The 18,999-nt window shown below is 41.7% G+C and overlaps 1 protein-coding gene across 1 annotated transcript in view; it reads right to left on the bottom strand.

Annotated features, from left to right (window-relative positions):
• Nucleotides 1-5,416: 5,416 nt before the first annotated feature.
• The window catches only part of LOC128266672 (uncharacterized), a 77,422-nt gene continuing 63,839 nt past the window's right edge, over nucleotides 5,417-18,999 (bottom strand). Inside the window, exon 2 of the mRNA XM_053003346.1 lies at nucleotides 5,417-5,428. The gene's annotated coding sequence lies outside the window, so the exon portion shown is untranslated. The remainder of the gene's footprint in view (nucleotides 5,429-18,999) is intronic.

Below are 18,999 nucleotides of genomic sequence, written 5' to 3' on the forward strand. Positions count from 1 at the left end.
GGAATAACAAAACAAAATTATAAATACAAAAATGTTTAAACTGTCAAAATATTTATTGTATCAGGACTAAAAACCAGTTATTTTTACAAACTTTTAAGTTTTTAATTTATATAAATCTTTTTTATCCAACCATTTAAATAAAATACGAAAGCTCAAAACTTTTTAAGTGTTGAGTTAATAATATGATTACGCAAAATATTTTAACGATCCAGGATGTCGTAATATCTTCCCTTAAAACAATTACAAATTTTATTGCCATTTTTCTGTTTTCCCATACAAAGCAAAATGCAGCTTACAAATTGTTAAAGAAACCATACTCAGCTTGAACATAAGCCCAGAAATGAAGTGCTACTTTCGCTTCCCCCAAAACCCATAATACCCATTCGGTTGACGCTCCAAATGGGATAAAACGAGGCCAGAGCTCTAAGCATTTAAATGCTAAATAGCTGGTAAAAGGATAACGCCATATCCTTATTGCCACCTAACTAGTTCACGCTGTGTTGTGTGCTGCGTGTCGTGCGGCGGGGTCGCGAACAGAAATTAAAGTGTTACCAAAATAATAGCAACAAATTGCCCTGCCTGAACAGCGTCACAATACAGAAATGTCGCGATTCACCCAGCGGGCGACCTTTGGCTCGGTGGTCGCCGCGGGTGGTCAAGAGTTTGGGCCCTGGCCACATGGTGTGACATTTATTTAAATTAAGCCAAACGCGATGGAAGGATAGCGGCTAGACATGCGAGTCCTGCCAGGGGCGGCAACTGCAGTCAATATTTGCTCGGCAGCCAAATGCTCGAACTCCATTTGCAGCGGTAATCAAAAGGAGCCGTCCGTGCTATATACGAGACTCGTGTAATTGTTTAATGTCGAATTTCCCCCCACTCAAATGCCTCGTTTTTTCACAGTTTCTTGTATCCTGTTCGCTCTCGCTGACATTTTTCCGAGGCGCTAAATATAAATTAAAGTGCGCAAAGTGTTTCCTTTTAATGGCCATTTCCATTTCCATGCCAGGCTTCTTGTTGTCGCTCCTTCTGTTTTACAATGTCTGAGCTAACAAAGGAAAGCCTTCCCCCTTTGGGTTTTCTTCAGCCGTTTTTTTTTGTTTCTTTCTTTTCTCGAGCAGAGTTGGAGAAAAATGCAGCTGGAACGTGAGTCGCGTTCAGCGTTCGACGGATATCCGTTTGCAGAGAGCCGGAAGGTGAGACGCAGTAGCAGTTGCAGTTGCAGTTGCAGTTACAGTTACAGTTGCCATTTGCAGTGGCTGAATGAAACCTAAAGGCCCGGCAAACGGATATGTCGCGCAAAATGGTGAATGCCTGGATGCAGGATTCTGGATTCCGGCTGCGGAATGCAAAGTAGAGCAGTAGAGACCGTTTTAATTATAATGCTAAAATATATATGCCAGAAAATTGTGCAGCCTAATTGCCAAGCAGCTGCTTTTGAGGCGAAGACCAACGAATTAAATGCATAAATTGATGGGAATTTATGGCCTTCGAGCAACGTGCCCGACTTAGATTTGTTTGCCGGCACGAAACACAATTAGTTGAGCCGCATCGGGGGCCGACACCAAATACTAATACCATACATAATGCCTGGCAAGTGCACACGACGCTTTGCATCGCCAGGATGCCAGTGCACCGCATTCCCGACTAAATAAACACACGGCAATATAATGTCGAGGACGAGATGTGAATTTCGGTTTGCTTTGACATTTGTTTAACATGCTGCCCGGCTCTCTATTTGTCCCAGTGTCCATCTGCCTCCGCATTACGTATACGCCCACCTGGCTGGCTGGATGGCTGGCTGGCAAAACCAAACAATCTGCCTGTTTCCGAGCAAACACGTCGAATGCGTATGCTTAATATTGCATAACCCCGTATGCATTCCAAATGCACATTAACTGCACACACAAATACGGATGCGCCACCACCTCACCCACACTTGACACACACTTGACACACACATGCCACACACACACACACTGGCACAGATTGTGTCGTTGGCGGTTTCCGGGAAATTGCTGCCTAGCGCCTCCTAGCGATGGAAAATTGAATTATGAATAATTACGTTTTCCTCGCTGTTGTTGTGGATGTTGCTGTTTTCATGACATAGTTTGTGTGCATACATATCCCAAAACATAAGTGTCAATGCAGATCATTGAATACTCTCTCTTGCATTTATTTTGCCTGAAGCGTGGCAGTCCCACAAGTTTTATGCGAATATAGAAATAATAATAAAAGTCTGTAGACCGAACCAAAAGGCAATCGATAATAATTAAATCATTGGTTAAAGTAGATTTAGATTTTCTAAAAAAATAAATACTATCGATTTCTAGGAAAATAAAGGAAAAAAAAGAATTACTCTGCTTTTTAAATTTACAAAAAAATTATAATTTTTGGTAGTTTTCAATCGATGTACTGGAACATCAAGCTATTTATTGGATTTTGAAATAAAAAATTCTTTTAATTACAATACATAAACCAAGTAACTTTTGACAAATGTTTTTCTAATGGAACTTCCACCAAAATTCTTAGAAATCCTCTAATGAATAAAACATAAGTATTTTCGTATTTATGAATAAACCCTTAACCCTTAGTTAAAGTAAACCTTAAGTCGCTGTACCTTAAACTCAGCACTCAATAGAATTTCGCATAATTTTGCAACCATGAAAGAGGGGAAAATCATTCTTAAAGGGTGTGTTCCCGCAGTTACCCTTCTGAAGAGACTTTAATATTCCGTATTCATGCCGCGGCGCTGCATCTGTGTGTTTGCCTTGGCTTTCGTATGGCACAGAAGCCACACTCAATGCACGTGCTCCGTGGTGCGGTTGACGATTACATTTCATCGGCATTGGCATCGGCATTGGAGGTTGCAGAATTTGCATTGCCAGCACACCGACGACTTGTGTTTGTGCAGGCAAACTCATTTGGCTTTTTGGCACATTAGGCGGTTAGCAAGGAGCTGCCAGCTCCTTTCTAAACGACTAAAACGACAAGGACGAGGCAGGCAAAGCCGTCGACGACAATGGGGGCAGCACTGCGACCGTTGATGGTGACGGTGATGCTGATGCCGCTGTAATTGGCCCTAATCTACTTAGCTCATGGCATTGAGGGGGTGCTGTCCCCAAAACACAATGCCCGCGCTGGACGCACGCTCTCACAATGAGCCTTTGCCGAGCGCCAGTCATTGTGTCCTTCTGTACTCCCCAGGATCCGCTGCTATCTCCACTACTCTCCTCTCTCCTCCCTCCAACCTCCTGGCTCCTGGCCATTTCCTTGTCCGTCCGCCAACGTCTAACAAGTCCAAACAATTGACAAAATGAAGCGACAACGCTGAACGAGTCTGGAACGGGCCAAATCTAATTTAGCGCAAGTGATGGCAGTAGTCAGGTCAGGTCGGGTCGGGTCGGTGAAAATTCGTGCCAGAGCGAGGGGCAGTGGCAGTGGCAGTGGCAGGTATCCTGCCTCCGGATGCTGCACAAAGAAAAAAATGTCTACAACTCGAGCTTGTGTTACAAAATAGTTGTTAAACTTGTATAGCTAAAATAGCTATCCAAATGTTGTTATTTTAAGATTTGTAGCTTAAAGCCTTAAACTTCTTCAACTAAAATTACTATATTCATTTAATATAAATTTATAAAAAATCCTATCCCAACAAATATTTTCAAAAACCAATCACTATACTTTTTGACTGCTTTGTGTGTTTGTGTTCAAGTTTTTTTATGTTAAAGTATACTTCAAATTCCATTTGTTGTGATGGGATTGGAATTTTTTACATGTCTTTTGAAATGTTGATAGACCCTTAACTTAATGGATTCCTAGAGAAAGACCATTGGGACCAATTATTGTTAACAAAAAGAAATATAAACAAATGTCAAAAGCCTTTTAAAATAATGTATCTAATTTGTCTAAGAGTATGCAACGAAAAATAGGAGTCATCTTTTGAGATAAAACTAAAGGACTTCCGGACTACAAATATATTGCATTCATTTTAAAACCTGGTGATTCCTGATATATTATTTTTCTTACTGTGTGCTCTGGCTACGTGATGTGCTGTTGACAGTAATTTGGTAAATATATATCTAACGCTTAATTTTTATAAACTTTGCGAAGCAATTTTTGTCGCAGCTTTTTTTACAGCTTTTTTTAGGGAGCATATGTGCCTTTACTTGGGCCGTTCCGCATTGTTGTAAAACGGCAAGCAGATGCTCAGCATGAGCATCAGCATCCGCATCATCGTCATCGTCATCGTCATCAACATAAACCCCCATCTATTACGGGACAATCTGATTCGGAAAGATGATGAGGCTGAGAGGCATTATTCTGGGTGCCGCTGTTGTTGATGAGCGTGAAAAGCAATTGTTGCGCCTAATAGACATTGAGTCGCACCCACCTCCTTGTCTTGGCGTCCTTGTATTTCCTTGGGATTTGCGTTGTCCCTGGCATCACATAATTCTACATATTCGTACTTGAATTATATTATGTCCTTGGCAGACATTCAATAAATTCACTGGGCCATATGATTACGCTGGGGCGTTCACATGTGCCTACGCTCACATGCCTCGTCATGCCACGCCCCCCTACCCGCCCCTAACAGCCCACTTTCACGTTCAATTGTAATGCCAACGTCACTCGAGTGGCATACAATTATGGCATTTTCCATTGAAATCCGCTTAAAAGTATTTTGCTTGAGCTGCTCCTGAGCACTTGAGCAGTTGGCCATTAATTTGGCAAACAAAGCGAGGTAGGGCGAAGAAGTACCCACTCCAGCCCCATCCAATTAATTAGCATCAAAAGGGGCACAAATAAAGGAAGAACAAAATAAGAGGAGAAATGCGCCATGGGCACGCAACAAGAAGAGAAACAACAATGACAACGAGGACATCTGACGAACCCTGACCGACTGCTGCTGCAATGAGCTTTGACACCAAGTGTCAACCGTACTGCTCCGCTGCTCCTCTGCTCCGATCTGCCACGCCCACTTTCACGCCCCCCTCAAAATGCCGTACAAGAAAATCTACTTAGCGAATTTCGGAGCAAGACAGCAATTAGGCAGGCACCGCCGCTCGAAGGGAGCTTCTCAAAAGTGTCACCTGGCTGCCGACTGACGCTGATTGTTAAACGACGTTGGCAGGTACCCAAAAAACTATTGCGCGGAGCCTTGTTCTTTTTATACCCACCACCAACAAGTCCGCTTGGTTCAACGATTTTTATAAGCTGCCAAAAAACTTCTGCCTCATGCCTTGAGAGCGACTTTTAAGCGGCCTTCGACTAATTGAAACTTCACTTGATGGCAAAAAAATAAGCAAGCAAAAACGAGTGATGCCCTTAAACTTAGTCTTTTGGCTATGGAATTATTAATTTATTATATCATCATGATAAAATCGATTGCCAAAACCATAAAAGATTAATGAAAAAGGTAGGTAGTAAAGTGGGTAGCAGAAAAATAAAACCATTTAAAAATTGTAGTTCTTTATTTGTTGTACATAGAAAGCACAGCTTAATGCTTATTTTTGTTTATCGCATAGTCATTAAAATCTATTAACGAAGCCATTAGCTTATGCATTAAAGCAAATTTAAAAGAAAATTATGTGCAAATTAGGTTTGGTAAAGTTTTCCAAAACCTTTTACGTTTGCTTAATATTGACTGAGTTTTTTCAAGAATCTAAAATCTTAAAAACCTTCCGCAATTTTTGGAAAGCTTTCCAAAACCTTTTACGTTTGCTTAAGCTTAACTGTTTTTTGCTAGGACATAGTAACATCAGTCTGATGCAATGCATATTTGTCTAGCGGCCTCGAGAGTACCCCATGCACGAGCGCCTAAAAGCACACACCACATTGATATACTAGATTACGTGCAACAGTGACGGGGCTCTAGTAGAGTGAAAATGGTGCCTTCGAAAAACCTGGAGTGATGTATCTCGTTGTGGGTGTGCGTGCGCAAAAGTTTTGCTTCAAGCTTCAAGCCAACAACAACACAGAATATCAGGCTGCAAACGAAAAAAAAAACCGAAAGCCGAGAGAAATATAAGAAATAACACTTGACATTGACAAATTAGTTGCAGAAGACAACACGAGCACTCCACCTCCCATTACCACTTCGACTGCCACTCCCACCACTTTCTGTGGGTGGGTTAACAGGGCGACAGCTGTGGGGCCGCGTCGAGGTTAAAAATAATAAAATACCTACTGACATGATAGACACGAGAGACTTTTCCTTTTATTTAGCTTAGATTGGAAAAGTTTCGACAGTCCAGCTGGGCCGTAAAATGGGGGGTGCTACGCGATGGAATCTGACTCTGCAGCACTTGCAGTTAAGCAGCGGCCGAGTCCACTGAATAGAGTGTCCAGCCGCTTCGCAGCGATTTACCACGAACATGTGTAGCTAATGCTGCTTATTATATAACTTTGCCCCAGCCCCCCACCCCACTAACTAAACCAGTCTCCAGCTATTTTGCTATGTGGGTCATGGCTATATGGCTGGCAGAACGGAGAGGAGGACACAAATTTCGCAGAATTTATTGCATAGTTGCAGGAGCAAGAGTAGTTAAAGTAAATCTCAACATAAACTCCCGCAGCTGGGAACGCTTGGTTTGGAGGGAGATGGGGATGGGTATGGGTATGGGTATGGGTATGGGGATGGGTATGGGAACTCGCATTAAACTTTTGCCTAATGAGTTATATGGGAACTGCTACTGGGAAGTAGAGAATGGGGAATCGAGCAAGTTGAGGCACCCGACCCGGGAATGGAAAACAATTATAAGCGCGCCAAAAAGTATGCAAGTAATTTTTTACAAGCGCCTCCACAGTACATTACTTGCAGGGCAAAACTTTTACGCTCCAGTCGGTGTGCTGCGACAGACAAACTTTTGTTGCTTTCAATTTATTTTGCAAGTTTTTCGCCCCACTTCAGACTTGAGGCTTCAGTCCAGCTTCCAACAGTCCAAGAGTCCAGGCCGAGTTATGCAACAAATAAATCACGCGAATTCCTTGAAATGAGCAACCCCAGCAGAGTCTATCACAATCTAAGCTCTGCTCAATGTATGCGAAAGTTTTGACAACTTGACCCATCCCATCGCAGGCTTTTCCGTGGCTAGAAGATATCTGTCCGTTGGCCACTGATTAATATTTACGAGTATTTCAATTTGCTAGATTGTTTGGGGCCAGTCAAAAGCCATAAGCGCTTTTCCCGGACACTTTTTGTTTTTTGGCAGGGACTGAGAAACGAGAAATTGTTTTTTCAAATTTTTATCATAAAAATACGTTTTGAATCCCGCTGCCAAACTTTGAAATTTCAAGGGGAGATGCTCGAGGGCTTATTGAGGGGCTGTTTTTGCTTTTAGGCGCTTTTTGACATACTTTTGAGCTGCTGCTTTTTGTCTTGAAGTATATTAAAATCGAGCAAGGGTGCCGGGTTTTCTCTAATTTATCAGCCATTTTCTACGTCCTTCCTTCCAATCTCCACCCTCCAGTCAGCAGTCAGCAGTCAGCACTCTTTTTTCTTCAGCTGACGGCTTTTTAAGTGCGGCACTTCATTTGCATTTAAAATGTTTTCGCCCGCTCAGTTGCCAGTTGCCAGTTTCCAGTTGCCAGTTGCCGGCTGAACTTTGGCCGTTCATTTGGCACATTGCTCATTGTTGGTGGGAGTGGGTCAAGCGTTTATTTGTTTGGATTTGCCTCGGTTATGGCCATTCCTTCTGCGGTCTTTCAACCTCAGCCTCCACCTCCTTGGCCTTTTTGCGACGGTCGAGAAGGCTTCGATTTTGGCCTGCCAAGTCCGCAATTCTCTTCAAATTAAATTACCTTGAATAATGGCTAGCAGACAGCCCCAACCGCCGAAGAGGATTCCAGGGTCTATCCTAAGAATGCCATAAAACGCTACGCAAAACACCTTACGAGAATTTACGCATTTAAATGATTGTGCAACAAGGCGGGGCATTAAGATAAAAGAAAGCAAAAAGGGTCCCTTTAATTTATAAACATTTCTCGACTACCTACCTAAATACATTCTAAACATATTCGGGGACGTGGCACATCGTAAATTAAAGGCTAATTGCAGCTTTGAAGATGATGAATTACGGGGACTGGGCCACATTAAAAAATTAATTTACATTTTTTAATTTATTTATTTTCTGTCTGTATATTATGGCCACTGTCCACCGGCGAATCGCAAGTGGAAATTAACTTGCTGCTGCCACTGTAGCCTAAGGCGAGGTCAGAGGAAAAGCGAGCATAGAAGCTGCAGACGAGCTTTTTAAAAACGGAATTGAAAAGCGAGATACGGTGTACAGCAGTTACACAAGGAACAATTCTATAAAATTCCCGACTTTAATTGTAAAAAGTATTTCCATAAATATTTAATTTAAAACTGACAGTCTCTAAGGCTATAACAACTTTTTCTGCGGGTCGAGATATAGGCCGTGTCATAATTCTTTAATTGTACATCAATGACATCGAAATTTGTCACGTTCTTAATAAGTGGTTAATTTTTTCGTACAAAATAAAACAAAGGCGAATAACAGCAGTGTCGGGACCATTTTATAAATTGTGTGTGATAATTGTATGGAACTCATTTTTATAAAATTATTGAATAACAAGCAGTTATTTATGGTTTTAATTCCCATGTGGTTATATGAAGTATTTTTCCATTATGCAATGTTTATCATTATCGTAATGCTATTATTGTGATGTTATTTTTCTCGCTTTTTTCCAATGCTTCCATAGAAACTTTCGGTATAAACAAGTTGCTTTCATAAACATTTATATTTACAACTGCTGGGGAATCGAAACTTCCGCTTGGCGAGGCTATCATGCCCTCCTGTTTTAAATGAAAACGATATTTGGTCCAGTGCCTGATTGGTTTAAGGGGGCCGAAGTGAGCCCCGACCACATCCGGATCCACTTTCACTGCCACCACTACTAGTAGCTCCAATTTCCCAATCCGCCTGCGCGGAGAGACGAAAAGTTTGGCGTGGCCATGCAGCAACTTTGACACTTCCCGAAATTAATTACTTTAAACCAAATTCCCCCCCGGTGCCACGCCCCTTGGACACAGCAGTAGCAACAGCAGCAGCCGCCGCTGTCCGAGCGAAATTAAATAATAAATTATTATTTCTGTGCGAGCCAATGAAGTGTGGCAAATTTAATGGGGCGCCACGGCCCTGTGAGTACATAGTTCGGCTAGTGCGCCACTTCAAAGTAATTGCAAAGGACGAAGGACTACCGCTACCGTCCCCCATTTCCAAATCCTGTCTGGGATCCATACGAGCGCATGGCAACGGACGGGGAGCAAAACAAAAATAAATAAATTATAATAAATGACTTTAATCTTTCAGCATAATTTCAGTTCTGGGCAATTATTGACGCCCGGCTGGCTTGCCTTGCTTTAAATTAGATTTTCATTTTGTTTTATTTATACCCATATTTCTGTGATTTTCCCCCATTCAAGATTTATCAGAGCGAGCATCGAGAGTACTGTTAAGTTCTAAACGAGTGCCGCTTAAAATTCCAGCGAAATGTGTCCCTCATCATGGCGAAAATATTTTTTTTATATATTTTTACTATTTTGTGACTTCTCCTCCACTTTTAACAGGTGCAGCGACTTGGGCAGATTTAACGTTAGAGTGCACACCTAGCCAAGTGCTGGTGGCATTGTCAAGATGGGCCTTGAAGGCAACTCACCAGAAACTCCACTGCGATCTATGCGATTCCATCACTTTGGCTTACCTGTAAGAGGAGAAGAAAATGCACTCTTGTTAGTGGATGGAAAATACAAGGAGACTGGTTTGCAAAACACAAAAGAGGCAGCCAAATGAGAATTGATTGCAGGCCCAAAAAATATACGCCACCCCATTTCCGCTTGCCAAACAAAAGCCCAAGCCCAAGCACAAGCCCAAACCACCAAGGACAATCCCATTAGACTGTGTGTGTGTGTGTGTGCATCTTCGTCTGGAATAAAAATCGGCTTAGAGCCCAATAAGAATCAACACAAAATGTGTCAACACCTTTATGTTGCCGTTGCCACACCCCAAGGAAGATCTCCGAAAAATGTGTCCCTCTGTGCCAATGTCTTCCTTCTCGTTCGTTCGCTCGCTGCTTTTAGAGACAACATGTTTTCCGATGGCTCAGGACGCATATTTGTGCCAGCGCAGTGGGTGGAACGGAAAATCTATATTCATAGGACGCAAACACACGGCGACATACTATACACATGTACACATACGCGCAAAAGCAAATTATGAGCCATCGCTCCCCAGTTGAGCGAACCGAAGAAAAGCAAAAAGTTTGCGTCGGCTTAATGTTCTAATATCCTTCGATGACGAAGGGTGAAAAATGCTTCTTAAATAAGTAAATTACAACGAATATAGCAGAGAGATTTTTGAGTAAGATTAAGAGTAGTGTAAAACACTTATAATAAAAATGTGTCCTAAGTTAAGAAGGTATTTTTGTCTTAAATATTCTGGTATACCCGCTAAATACAAAATTATAAAGATTAAACTATAAAAATATAAATTACAAAACTAATATAATAACGTTTTTATTATTTGGTTTTAGTTTAAAGATTGCCTTAATATATAACCAACTTTATATCAATTTATTAGATATTGCAACGTTTTAAGTGTATTCAAATGAGTGTCATTCATTTATTGGCGATTTGGCTCCTATTAAAATATTTTCTAAAGCTCTAAAAATGTAAAGGATACGCCATCCCCTAGGAGCCAAAACCTTTTTCGAAGGGTAATCTCTTCAGCTGCTTCGTTCCACTGCGGCAGTGGCAAGTCATCCGTGTAAGTTCCACCTGCCGAACTCGAACCCTTTGCCCTTTTCCGCTGGCAAAGGTATTTGCATTTAGTGTAAACGAAATTTGTGAGCTGGCCTAAAAACAGATTGCCCTTTGCCCCGCCGATAAGTGGGTTGTGGGTGGTTGGTGGATGGTTGGTGGGTGGTGGCAGGTGGTCCTTAATCCAGCGACTGTCATAATTTGACGTGCGCAAGGATACTTGGCAACCCAGGATGTGTGTGTGCGTGCGTGCGTGTGTGTATGGGTTTATGGGTGCCAGCGGACACAGTGAGGCGTAAAATTCTGTTGCCAGATTCATTCGTTCAATTCGCGCCAAGCTTTCTGTCATCCCTTCGACCCCGCAATGTCAATGTCAACTCGTCCACCCCCTCATTTCCGCATATCCGCATTTCCACATTTCCACTTTTCCACATTTCCACCTGCTGTCAAGGTGTTGGCGCTCTTTTATCGCCGCTCTGTTGTTCTTTTTTTTTGTTTTGTTTGGCCTGTGCGATTTGCGTAATTTTCAGGTTCATTTAGCGTTTAATGCTTGTAAAGAAATTTTAATTTTATGGCCAACAGCCAAAGGCGCTCCAAAAGCGGCCGCCAGAAGCGGCAGCCAGAAAGGTGAAAACAAATTTCATAAAGGATTATGCGCGCCTCACTGCATTTTTATGCCAGAATGGGGAGCGTGTGTATATCCTTTATATATCCCTGAACAGCGGAAACGGGTGGTATGGTATCATCGCCTTTGGCCGCTTAAAGTTTAAGTTCTCGTGTCAAGTTGACAAATTATTTGGGTAAATATTTGTATGATTTTGATAATGATGTTAGGCTCGGTTCGGTTGGCTTGAGTTCCACTCGTGTGCGTTTGGAATTGTTGTGGTCCCTGCGGTTCTTCTCGCGTGCCACCAAATACAAGCATACACTTTGCTATATACCATTCAATGTGTCAAGCCAAACACTATTAATTAGCTGATAGTCACAAGCAGGGGCTGGCCTCACATATTGAATATTAATTACACTTCCCCCGGCAGTCACCACTAACCGTTCGCCGTTCGAAAGCTAATTAAGCGACCATTGACAACGACAACAGCCAAATGTGAGCAAGGCAAACACTTGAATGCAAAAACCCTTGAGGGCCTAGCTTGAATCAAGATAGCGCTGGAACACATGGAATCCTTTCGGGGGTGTACAGTGTAATTAGCACCTGACCTGGCTTTCCTCAAACAAGGACTTTGGGTGAACTAGCCGCGAGCCATGGCCCCATCGATGGGGATTCGTGGGAAAGTTGACCGGCTAACAAAAAAAACACTCAATGTGGACTTGACCTACGGCAAAGAAAGAATAGAAAGACGGTTCTGTGCAGAGAAAGCTTTAAATTTTGAAAGTTAAATAATAAAACTGTAAAATGAAGATAGGGTACAAAATAGTTTAAAATGTTGTTGCTGTAACTTGCGAATAAATATTAAAAAAATAAAATATGTTTTCTACAACTTTCTTGACGATATCGTTGTTTTGCGTATTTCATGCTTTCATACTTGTCATAAGTTATTAAAATGATTGTGATTAAAGAGTAATATTATAGAGTAATAATATTCTCTATGACAAAACACTGATAAAATATATTATTAATATTAAATATAAATAAAAATGATTTCGCTTTGTGTAGCTTATCCATGACCGTGGCGCAATGGCTAAAGCTTTGGCTGTTCATAGCCCCGCATCAGACCAAACACTTTCTAATGAACTTTTCGGAAACAATTCTGCAGAAAATCTAAATCTAAATCTGAATAGGTATACGAATGTGGTGGGGTGAAAAGAAACAGGTAAATTACGTGGCCATAGACCATAAACCCGCAAACAGAGAAAGGTGTACTATGCTGCACACCGAGTTATAGACAGGGCGAGAAAGATGGAATCGGGCGGTGGATGGGGTTTTGTGGGGAGGTACTGGGTGACTAACAATGGCGAAAACTGTTAGCCAGCCATGACGATGACAACGACAGACAGACGGACGGACAGACGCTGGCGCAAAATTGAATGCAAACTGGCATCAGAGGCAACCGAGGAGGCGGAAGCGAGGAGGGGTCACAGAACGAAGGGCAAACTTTTGTGCGACCTCAGATATAATTTTTTGGGAAAGTAATATAAAAGGGAAAAGTGCAAATTCCATCCCGCTTCCCCCGGCACTCCCAGTCACACTATCTGTGGCCATCTCTGCGATAATGATGACTCCGGTCGAGCTTTTGGAAATTAAAATTGCATAAATTATGCAAAAATGTTTGAAACTCCGGCCGTCGCAACTGCAGCTGCCACAGGTCACACAAATGAGCCGGACCCTGAGATGCGAGTAAATCACTTTGATTGCCCTTGGATTGGGATTGGTGAGTGGGTGTGTGAGTGGAAGCAGTCCCCTGAGGGAGTGCATTATTTTCTGCTTATTATTCCGGCACACACAAAAACGACCAAGGAGCAATCAAGCCACAGGCGGCGAACAGGGGTTAAGGGGTATGAAGCGCTGCCAATCGTTGATTCATCATGCGAGGAGTGGGAGCCATCATCGATATTCATGCTCCAGCCGGGTTAACATTTCAACTTGACGTCGGTATTCCACACGCCAAAAAAAAACCCTCTGTATTGGTCATACAATTTGTTGAAATTTAAAAATTGGAAGGCTAATAATAAATACAAGGCTTAAAATATGGCAGAATAAATTCGAAAATTTCAGAAGTTTAAAAATAATTTGTTTGAGCTAAGTAAATAAAATTTGTATACTTTAAATATATATATATATATACTTTAAGATATGCTTTTCTAGGCTTATAGACTTATATTTTGCCATAGCCAAAGTTAAATCGTTTTTAATATAACAAATTGAGTTTTTTTTGTTATGATGGTAATGGCTGATTGTCTTCAGTGCAAATATCGTTGAGGAGTTCGAAGGCTGAATTCGCTGAATTGATAATTGGCAGGCGCTCAGCCTCCGCTCACCGATTTTCCGTCTGCCCCGAGGGCATTAATTATTTATAGACACAGCAAATTGTTTGAACAGGACTCGCTATGAATGGCAGCGTTTTGTTGGGCAATTGCAGGTCATTACCAGGTGACTCAGTCGCTGTCTACCTGTGTTTCTGTTGTTATCAGAGGGAGTGCATTAAAAGTGCATTAGTCCCTACCTGAGCTCGCCGTCTCTGGCCGATTGTCCTACACAACGGAAAAAAATATGTCACCAAAAGTTGACTTTAAAATGGTCAACTTTCTACGGCTTGAATATTTTTACTAATGTGCAGTTTCTTATTTATTTATTACACTTCCATGCATGTTTTCCAGGCTATGGTAAATATGTTAAACAACTTATCAAAAACATTTCATGTAATTATCATTTCTCAAATGAATCATTGGAAACATATATACAAATCTTGTTAAGAAAATTGTAAATATTAGAAAATGTATATAAAGTACAATGTAACTCATTTATTTAAAGCATTGATAATCTCATTAACGAAGGGGCGTACCACCTATATAAAAATGTTTATATTTTATTTAAGTAAACTTAAATAAATACATTTAAAATCTTCGTCAATCAAGTACAGCAACTTTAAAAGGTAACTCTTTTGTTTCAAACATTGATATTCTCATAAACTAAGGTCTGTACTCTGATATTGTAATAAACTAAGGTCCGTACCACCAATTAAACAATTTCCCTCAGTGCACTGTGTAATGAGTATGCCCAAGTCAATGGCCCGGCTTATCAGGCTCGCATTTCCTCAAATTGTCGTGCTGTCATTTCCGCCGCACGTGTGTAATCACAGAGGCGTAAAGTGTCGGCCGAAATGCTGCCAGCGCATAAATCCCGCTTCCTTTGAAACACTTCACCGCTGATCTGCAGGAGGGACAGCCCCGACGAACCAATCATGACATTTCCACCGACCGACCGACCGACCGAACAATTAAAGGCATTCACAAAGCAACTAATTTCGCCCGGCAACGCAGCGCTCAAAAAACAAACTCATCACTAAGTCTTTTTGTTGTGTTTATCGAGTGGGGGCGGGGCCGAAAATGAGTCAAGCTGTGCACGATGCTGATGAGAAACACGACCGGATTTCATTTTTCATAGCCCAAACAAACGAATCTTTATTTTGTAATTTCGCACTTCATTTAGCGTTAAATTAACAGCAACAAACATTCGTTCGTTCGTTCGTTCGCTCTCGAGAACAAGAGACATGGACTTCTTTGATTTTAGGCACGAAATAACCATAAAGCGTTGGAGGTTCTGTGGATGCTGGAGAGGACCAGCAGACGGAGGAGGAGGAGACTCGCACGAAATGCCATTTAATCATAACTCAGCAAAAGTCGAATCGGATTGCTAACTAATGTGGAGGTAAGGGAATCCGGGGAGACTTTGTGAGCAAAGAGGGAGCGTGTTGCAGCATAAATAAGAATCAGCACGCGGCTGAAGCGGCTGAAGAAGAAGCGGCACTCAGCCCGTCAGCGGTGATGCGCTTCACTGCAGCGGAACGACAACAGCAACTACAACAGCAGCCATAAATGCAACAACAGCAGCAACTTCAACAGCAACAAGCACACACAGTGGCATAGCTTTGTGCCATGTTGTACAAGCCGGCAAAAAACAAACGAAGAACGATTGAAAAAACAATAAATAAAGGGGCTAATTTGTAGGCCGAAGCCATGGATACCCTAAACCAGACTTATTATTACGGGTTCTGCCGCAGCGGACATGGCAACCGATGACGAATCGCACGCTCAGCAAATGAAATTAGAAGATAGGGATTGTCTGTACTATACCACCATCAAGACGTCTCCATGTCATAAACATTAACATAAACAAGTGTTTGTCATTGTTTGTGTTGCGCTTCAAGTTTTGAATAAATAAATAAACCAATATTTCCAAATTAATTCAACGCTTTTCATATTTCTTGTTAGTTAATTAGTTATTACGATTATTGTTTTGTTCTTGAGTTGTACCTCAAAGATAAATATTAACAGAATCTTAAAGTTTACTACTCCTTGGAAATTAAAATACGATTACTATCCTATCTCGTTTAATTAATTACATCAGCTATGTGGATACGATAAGTTTTAATTGTTTATTACCAAGATGTAGTGTTTTATTCGCAAAGTGCCTAAGGTCTTGCCAGGAGGAATCGAATGTCATTTACCCTCTGGTACGAAAAGGTCATTATGTGCACATTCAGCCTAAGCTACCTCAGGAAAATCCAGTTTAGCTGCGATCGGGCAGAAGAGTCGAACGACTGCGACTCTCGAACGACATCTAACCAAAAAGAGACTCATAAATGCGCAGTCGCAGCGGCAACTTCGACAGCAACAACAGCAACAGCAGCAAGAGCAACAGCAACATCGACAACGGCAACAGCTACAGCAGCAACATGAATGGATTGTTAAATGTGAAGGCCGCATGCCTGGGCCAAAGAAATGCCAAACGATGCCCAGTCGCTGGGAGAAGATTCGGCAAAGCCAAATGCAGCTGTGCAAGCCTACTACACTGGGAAAAGTTTTTCTTTTCAAGTATCAAATTACAGATAAAAGAAGCAGATAGAAAACAATTCATTCTTTAAGAACTGTTAAAATAATACAGCTTTTATATGATGATCAAGCTTTTGAAAACTTATTTATCACTGATATTTCTTACTTATCCTTTCCATCGAAGGGGAAATTAGCAGATATAAGCTGCAACTTTAAAATGTAAATTAACTTTAATGTTTATCAGTTACTTTAAGCTAAGTATTTTGAGGTAGCTTATTGAATATAAATTAAAATTTCAAATCTCTTTGTTTTGTGATAAAAAAAATCGTCCCATCGATCATTTAAAATTATGAAAACAACTTCTTTGCGTTAATATTTTTGTTTTTGGGGAAGAAACTCAATTATATGTTGACAATTCCCTCTCTGATCTCTGTGATTAAACTATCCTCCCATCGATCGTTTAAAATTATGAAAATTATTTCCCGTGTGGCACCCTCGACCCCACGATGAACGACGCTAACGATGCTGCCTTTGCTGTGCTGGCTGCGCATTAAATGCTCAGATTTCTTCGGATTGAATAAAGAGTTGGCCATTCTTCTGGTGCCCCGGCTGCTGAGGCTGCTGAGGCTGCTGTTGTTGCTTCTGCTGCTGCCGCTTCTGCTTCTGCTGGCCAGGCAGCCTTTCATAATCGCAAATTGATGTGCCAGCCGAGCAACATCTTCGTCTCCTCGGCTTTTTCCCCCCACAGCTGTGCAGTGGAGCGTGGGAGCGCTTCGAATGTGGAAACTAGCCAGGGAAGCGGGCTTACCGGGCGGTGGGTGGTTGGTGGGCTTAAGAGGGGGTGTGTGGGGGAACTCATTGGCTAATGCCATCTATAGTACGGCGATGCCTGCTTTCGGCCAGCTGTGCGTCGAAATTGATAACCGCGAAATAACAAAAGCGTCTACCAACTGAAATTCGCTTCATTCAATTTTTATTTATGACTTCTTTTGGCATTCATTTCAACTCGGTTTCGCATTGGCTTTGGTTTCCATACACTGGCGTTGAGGGCATAGTAATGGGTAAGGGAAGCCTTTAAACCTTGGCCATTGAAAAGAGTAGAATTAAAATATTTTCAGGGAAAAGAACTTAAACCAATTAACTATTTTTTTTTATTTTTTTACTGTTGATCACTTTTATATTTATTCGATTTTATTCAAATAAATAAATTGATTTGATACTCGAATCAAGTAAATATCTCATAAGAGGATTATTTTACAACTGATTCTAGGCTTAGTAACCTATTCGTAGGGTATTCCCAAATCGGTTTTCGGCATCGTGCCGCCTTGATTTTTCCGAGATTTTGTTTGTTTTGGCTTTTCGCATTGATTTCTTGTTAATTTTACATTTGCAGTTCGCTGGCTTTCCTTGGGAATTTCCCGCCCGCAACCCAACCAGCACCCCTCTCCCATTGTTTTATCTGCAACTGGCGCCCGCTTTTGTCGGCTTTTGTTTTCGCTTTTCTTTTATGGGGGTTTTCTTTTGCTCATTTTAGTGTTATTCTTCTGCTCCTTCGCTTCGCCAGGGGGATGGGTAGTTATTGTTTTAGTTAAGTTGACCATTTGTATACGATTCGCTTATCTGTGGACCTCCATGCCAGCCATCCCAGCCATTCCCCGCTCGACATTTGCGGCCTCATTTATTTTCATTTTCTTTGTCATAACAATCTTTTTATTCTGCTCATTTCTGATGCTCCTCCTTCCTTCTATTTGACCTTAACACATTTTTCGTGTATATCTGGCTGGCCCGCTTTTTATTCGGTTCTTGTGCTAATGCAATTGCGGCAACAAATTTTATTTGACCATGAAGTGACCGAAAAAAGCAATGGAAATGGCATCAAATCAAATTAACATAATTGCCTCAGATTTGTGACTTCTTTAATGGGTGATGGGTGGAAAAATGAGAAATATGACCAAGTTGCTTTCTTCAGCTGTCCTGGCTCATTAGCAGTCATCTCGGAATCTTCCCGGAAAGAAGATTCATTCATCTGGTAATTTTCTGCTGCATTCCCAGGAATCTCATAAGCAGCTTAATATTGTATTTTTTTTTTCGTTTTTGAGGGGCAGGGGGCACGAACGAGGCACCATAATAATAAAGTTAAATAAACGGACAAACAATAATGACAATTGAAGATTTATGAGGCCCCGAAACGAAGCGAAGGCAACGAGGTCTTGTCATTTTTTTTGTATTTTGGGATGAAAAACCAGTTGTGATGAGGCATTTTAGCATTCAGCAGCCGCACGAAGTTGTCGGATCATTACAAGTTGCACGTTGCAAGTTGCTCGTTGCACGCTGCACGTTGCACGTTGCACGCTGCTAATTAGATTGCAGCCAGAAATGTGAGCGTAGCCGATGCCGAGGCTCCACTGCGCTCCTACACATTTGAGACGTGATCAGTGATCACTGTACCACGCGGAAAGGCAAAAGTGTGTCAATGTCTGTGAACTGGAACTGGAGCGTTGAAACGCCGATCTCGACTCCACTCGACTCGACTCGCTTCTCTGCTCTTTTCTGGCTGCATTTTCATATAATTTACAGGCAGAAGACGGAGGCCCTGAAATGGAGCCGAGCCAACACTGAAAGCAGTCAGTCCGTCTGCCGGTCTTTTGTATTTACCTGTGATTTAAAACGGCGGAGATTGCGCGCAAGTGGGGGCGGCACTAAATTGCCCACAT

The sequence above is a fragment of the Drosophila gunungcola genome, chromosome 3R, assembly GCF_025200985.1.
Source record: "Drosophila gunungcola strain Sukarami chromosome 3R, Dgunungcola_SK_2, whole genome shotgun sequence".
In the NCBI taxonomy this organism is placed as follows: domain Eukaryota; kingdom Metazoa; phylum Arthropoda; class Insecta; order Diptera; family Drosophilidae; genus Drosophila; species Drosophila gunungcola.